Source organism: Copadichromis virginalis, linkage group LG11 (assembly GCF_057382275.1).
Source record: "Copadichromis virginalis isolate Kocher_CV1m ecotype Utaka linkage group LG11, C_Virginalis_male_GT1.1, whole genome shotgun sequence".
Classification (NCBI taxonomy): Eukaryota; Metazoa; Chordata; class Actinopteri; order Cichliformes; family Cichlidae; genus Copadichromis; species Copadichromis virginalis.
The window spans coordinates 6,086,866-6,093,244 of NC_140628.1; the positions used below are offsets into that span (position 1 = coordinate 6,086,866).

Consider the following 6,379-nt stretch of genomic DNA (forward strand, 5'->3'; position numbering starts at 1 on the left):
GGTGGATTATTGACAATAGAGTTGAATGGATGTTGATATTTTTGAAGAGGCCGGAGGTTATTAATGTTTTTGGAGTTACTGGATTTATGATAATTCTGTTGCTCTCTGTTTGTGATTATGACGGGTATTGTGTTGACTGTGGGAGAGAAAGGTCCTAGTCCAGAGTTTTGTGTATTACTGTTAAAAGTGGAACAAATATAGGAGCTGGGACCAGGGGAACATCAGTCAGTGGCAGACAGTGGCGATGTGCGGGAGTGCTGTACGCCAAATTGGCGGACAGCAAACGGCGTCCCCAGGCGTTGAGGTGGAGCCCGTCTGCCCCAAAAAGATGCCTCCTCTCCCAGAAGGCATCAAAGTTGTTAATAAAACCCACGCCGTGGGAGATACAGGCAGAGGAAAGCCAGGTTTTAAGGCTGAGCAGCCGGCTGAAACGGCCTATCCCTCTGCCACAGGTGGGGGTGGGCCCAGAGATAAAAGCACTCACCTGCAACTGACCAAGGAGGCTGAAGAGTTCGAGGAAGTCCAACTTCAGCAGCTCAGATTGCTGTTTGGGGATGTCATTGGTGCCGATGTGGATGATGAGCCGGTTAACCTGTGGGTGGGATGCCAGAATGTTGGGAATTCTGTCCACTATGTCAACAACAGTGGCTCCCGGGAACGACAGCGTGAGCGCCCCCCTCATCCGCACGTTCCTGACGATGGAATCCCCGAGGACCAGCGTGGAGAGAGGAGGTGCCACCGAGGGCTGTTGGCCATCTGAGACGCCCGCGCCGCGACACCGGGGGTGTTCAGATGGAGATGCGCCAGCCGGACTGCGTGAGTGACTCCCAGGTAGCCGCGCCGTGGGTCCTCTTCTCCGAGGAGCCGGGGTAAAGCACAGCTCTCCGCGGTGAGTTTGCACCACAGCGTCGGGTTGCCCGCCGCGGCTCCGGGGGCGTAGTGGTGGAGATGGCGCAGACCTCAGCGACACAGCGGGATGGCGAGGGCTAGCGGTCAGAGGAGGAAAGTCCACAGGATCCCGGACATTGAATTTATTCTCCAATACTACCGCACCGGAGGGGTGAGGGTGCGAGAGATGGATCCTCCTGCCCCCTCTGCAGCCACCACGCGTCTCAACCATGGTCCATGGCGCTGGTTGGAGTGGAGTGGAGCTGACCAGAGCCTTGGGTCTGGCCCCTAGCTGAAACCAGGAGTTCTCGTCCTTGGCAGAAGCACCAGCGACGCAAGTTGAGAGCCTGTGTTGACTGTTGGCGGGATCTTGGGACACAGCAGCTGGATGGTGCACTGTGTCGGCTAGCTCAGCGCTAGTAGCGGTGGTTTGAGCTTTGACAAGGAGGATCGTGTCAAGTTCGCATTCAGCCCCATGGATTTGGTATAGCGTGGATATCCTTTGTTCCAGCTCGATCACTTTTTGGCTCAGGTTGATGCAGCTTTCACAGCTGGATGTTGAGGTAAGTGGTGCCATTCCGGAATCTCGTACCGGCGACAGCGTCAAAAACAAAAACAGACACTGCCACTTTAGCTTACGTTAGCTATGCTAAGAATGTGCTAATCAAAGAAACAACAGCTCACCAATGTCAGCATTAACCTCAGTGGCATCCTCAGGAGAGTCAGCTGCCAGCAAGAGTTCTTCCAGGTCACTGGTAGAAGGAAGCTTTCTGCCTTGTTGGATAATCCTTCTTTTGAATGTTGTTGGCCACCTCTCCAGCAACCTGCCTGACACATCCTCACCAAACATCAGTACAAAATCCTGTTCGATCTGTAACAGGGATAGAGAATAGAGAATTATATCTGCTTTCTATAAAATATTAAAGTGTGTTTACATTGTCAAATTAATGACAAATATTCACCAAGCCTTTGATATCTTTGAAACGTGGAAAAACAGACAGTATGTTGCTTGACAGCAGGAGGTCAAGGACCATGTTGTGACTGTGTCTTCATCAGCTGAATTGTTCATCAGAGAGATTGCTTCCTTGCACTCATCCTCACTCAGTGACTTCTCTGTAACAAACTGCAACTCTCGTCTGACAGTTGGTCCACCACACTGGTCTTCACTCGATGATCCATCTCCTGGTGCTAGACAATATAAAATACAGCTTTATCAAAACTAATAACAACATTTAATAACCATTATTAATAAAGAACCACAATGTGGAACAGTATTATGTATTTCCACTGAATTATAAATGTTACCTCTAGATGATAATCGCCTCCCTTTAGCAGTGCATCTCTGTATGGCTTTAATCCTCCAGGCCAAGTACCCAGTGCCACCCTTGCCATCATAATAATGTTCCTTGGAGAGTGACATGTACAGACACTGATAAATGAATAAACAAAATAAGTTATGTAACAATGAAGAGTTGATAAGGACATATATTTTAGCAGGATTTAAAATGTTTAAACGTGATTTTGGTTGTATCAGTTATTACTATGAGCTACTTACATAGCCATTTTTGGAGTACGGGCCACTGAGGTAAGAGAAAAAGGTTACAATTCCTCTGGCATACATTTCTTTTACCTGCCGTGGTGGTGATGTACTGCAAGATCAAAAGGAAAAGAACTAGTCACTTGGTCCGATTGTATTCATTTATTATACGTTCTCCACCAGGTTTGTTGGTGAGAATCAATTCCACCAACTGGAAAACACAATAAAAACATTCTACATGTTGATATAACCACTGCAGTTCAGAACACTTAAACTACAAACAAAAATGACACTGTTAGAAGAATGTGGAAATCTGTTAACTCTTACTTGCTTAGCTTCTGCATCCAGCTTCTGACGTTTCCTAAAAGGGCTGTCTGAAAGGATGACCGTACCCTGTGAATCTGATGAATGTGGCAATGATAACTGGGACAGCTCAGGAGACACTTCTGCAGCAGCTGTTTCCAGACCTCAAAAACAGGAGCAAAACAAATGAGTTTACATGGTCTCTCCATAGACACATTTTATAAACTCTTTTTAATAAACAATGTAATAATGATACTAAAAAAATGACATCCAGTGAAACACACATCACTCAAACAAACCTTTTTCATATTTGATGGTTAGTACCCCAGTTGAGGGATCTGTTACTATATCCTCAAATATATCATCATCCAATTCAGTCCCTGAACTATCAAAAACTTTCACTCATTTTGTTACGGCTGGCACACCAAACTTTGCAAATGCTGGAAACAAGCACACAAGTTTGAATAAACAAAAAGATTACATGACATCTAATGTTTTGTAGCCTAAAATGAAGATAATTTCAAGATACTTTTTCAAAAGTGACTCAAATAAAAAAAAAACTAAATTACTAAGCGCCACTAACATGCTTGATAAGTGGTAGATTAGGAGTGACACTCACATTATACAGTTTTTCCACTAAATATACATTCGTAGCTAAGATGATTCCAAAACGTAGATCATTTTCAATTAATCATAAAATGCAGTTTGAAGAGACTAAATAACAAAAAGAACTTAAAGCACATTGAACACCTTTTTTTATACAATGTTGGTTTCTTACCGGCAATCAAAATTCCTTAAGGCTTGGCTCAGATACTCTAGCAAATTTCTGCACACCTCCCAGTTTTGCTTTAAGCAGCATGCTTCCTGTAGACAGTAATTTCTTATAGTCAGTGCTCTTCATTGAACTACTGAAAACAGAAAATGTTAATATTAAACCAGTCCCATAAATACCAGTAAAACAGCCTTGCATTGTTATTTCTTACACTGTATGTTACTTTTTTTTTTCAGTGTAACAAGGTGTTTCAGCCCCTTGGCTGTAGTTTTTAAGCCTTTACTAAATGAGTATTTCACCTACATGAAATATATTTCTCAATACAAAACTAAAATAGTTATTAGTACTTTTACCGTTTGTCTGATCTAACTTAGCACTAGGGAGTCAGTATTTTGTTCATCTTTAGTTTAACATACTGAACAGTCTGCTAACCAAAATGGAAAAAGGTAACTTGTGTCAATACCATCATTAGTTAACATCAAGTTAGCTCACTACAAATACAAACACTGCCATCTTAAGTTCAAACTACTAAAAGAAAACATTACAAACTGAATCCTGGATATTTTGAATACTTTATCAAGTTTATACTGCCTGCTGGTTGTAATCATTGTAACTGTAAAATCGCTAAAGGCAGCGGAATTGAAATAAGACAATAACCTTACTGAAAATGACCTCTATAGCTAGGTATCCAAAAAGAAGTGAAATATGTAACATTAGTGTAAAATTTTAATTAGTTAATGCTTGCCTTACATAATTTAAAATGTAACAATAACAAGTGAATTGCCCGTGCTTCAAGGTTAGCCAAAATGCTAGTTAGCTAGCTAATGTTAATATGTAGCTCCCAACACATGGAGGGTTTAATTTAATGGAATTTCAAACATGCTAGAACACAACACAATCACCACTACACACTGAAATAAATTAACAAGCCTTACAGTCTTAGCCAACACTAACTAACAACCTTACGTTAGCATACAGACAGTGTCACATTTGCTTCAGGTACAAAATGAAATATTCAAATTCAAATTCAAATTTTATTTGTCACGTACACAGTCATACACAGTACGATATGTAGTGAAATGCTTGGACAACTGCTCGTGACCTAAAGAGAACAAAAAAGGAAAAGGCTATGAATAAGATAGGAAATAAATATGAAAAATTAAAAAGGGTAAATTTAACTAGGAAGGAATAAAATATAAATTAAGGTTAAAAATGAAATAACTGTACAACACAAATTAGAATGAAGGGTAAATTTAACTGGGAAGAATAAGATAAAGATAAATATATAAATTAAAGTTGAAAATAAAATAACTGTACAACAAAATACACAATACACAATATAGAACTATATAAGAATGTATGAAGGAATCTAAATATAAATAAATATATACACAATAACAGCAGCTGTACAAGTATTAACCGGAAATGAAGAATATAGTGACCAGTGTTGTGCAAAACCAAAGTCCAGAAAGTCCAGTGTGTGTGTAAGAACCATATGTGTGGGTCAGTACTGTGTGGTGGTGTGATTGAGAGACCGTATCGCCTGCAGGAAGAAGCTCCTCCTCAGTCTCTCTGTGTTGGTCTTCAGGGAGCGGAATCGCTTTCCTGACCTCAACAGAGAGAACAGTCTGTTGTTGGGATGGCTGAGGTCCTTCACGATCTTCCTGGCCTTGGTCCAGCACTGCCTGCTGTAGATTGAGTGCAGGTCAGGGAGCTCGGAGCGGATGGTGCGCTCAGCTGACCGCACAACCCTCTGTAGAGCTCGTCTGTCCTGCATGGTGCTGTTCCCGAACCAGGTTAAGATGTTTCCCGCCAGGATGCTCTCTATGGTGCACGAGTAAAAGTTCCTGAGCACCTTGGAGGGCAGTTGGAAGTCTCTCAAGCGTCTGAGGTGGTAGAGACGCTGTAAACATGGACAAAAGGAATGTAACCTTATTTTAACATGCTACTTGTGTTTAAAATGTCAAATTGTTGGTTTTAATAAGTGAATATGAACAACTTACCGTGTAACTGATGTAAAGAAAATGGCGTCGTGAAAAATCCTCTTGGTTTGAAAAGGAGTCTGTGGTGGGAGGAGCTTTCTAGAGTAACATTGACACTGCCTCTTTTAACTCCGCGCATTATCACCCACACTGGGAGGCGTTTTGCTCCAGCTGTCGTTATAATGACTCTATTAGAGTAAATACACTTTAACACTGCTGAATTAACACTGGGAAATTTACTGTGTGCCCTCAATATAATAAAGGTTGACTCTGTCGTGAACTTAGGAGTAGGGTACCCCTCCCCCACTTGAGCTGTGAAAGTAAAACAGAGAAGAGTTAAAGCTGAGTGGAAATTCCCCAGAGGATGTTTTAGGGTGGGGGTCTCAACATTTGTAAATGTGGTTTGGAAGTGAGAGGGGTTTTATGACCTCTAGGGAGTTACCTACACCCACAGTGTTTTAATGGTCACGCACACACATCCACACGCACACTTACTCATGAGCACTCACATAGACACTAGGGAACGCGCACATGTAGGCATTCATGTGCTCGTGCACATAGACACAGACACAGAGTTTCCAGCACACCGTAGGGGGGTTTTATGATGGGGTCACTTCTATAAAGCTGGCTGTAACTAACAAAGGGGTGAAGATTTTGCAGAGGGACACCGGCCTCGTCTTCCCTTCTAGAAGTGCATGCTTAAATGAAGATGAATAAAGATGAATAAAGGTTTTGTGAAATGACTACTGAGTTCCGGTGCCATCTCTGGAAGTTTCGACAAAAAAAAGAACCGGGGTAAAACTGATTTCGCAACAGTATCCAGAGCCGTACGTAGTGAGGAGGTGAAATTATGTGTGGACAAAATACTCATTTGCCTAATAATTCTGCACTCCCTGT

General features: G+C 42.2%; 1 long non-coding RNA gene across 1 annotated transcript; it reads right to left on the reverse strand.

The window, feature by feature from the left end:
* Positions 1-3,133: 3,133 nt before the first annotated feature.
* On the reverse strand, positions 3,134-5,556 carry LOC146697968 (uncharacterized). The gene is made up of 3 exons (XR_014922957.1): positions 5,504-5,556; positions 3,507-3,592; positions 3,134-3,168 (listed from the first exon to the last, which is right to left on the reverse strand). It is a non-coding gene; the product is annotated as an uncharacterized LOC146697968 (long non-coding RNA).
* Positions 5,557-6,379: the final 823 nt, after the last annotated feature.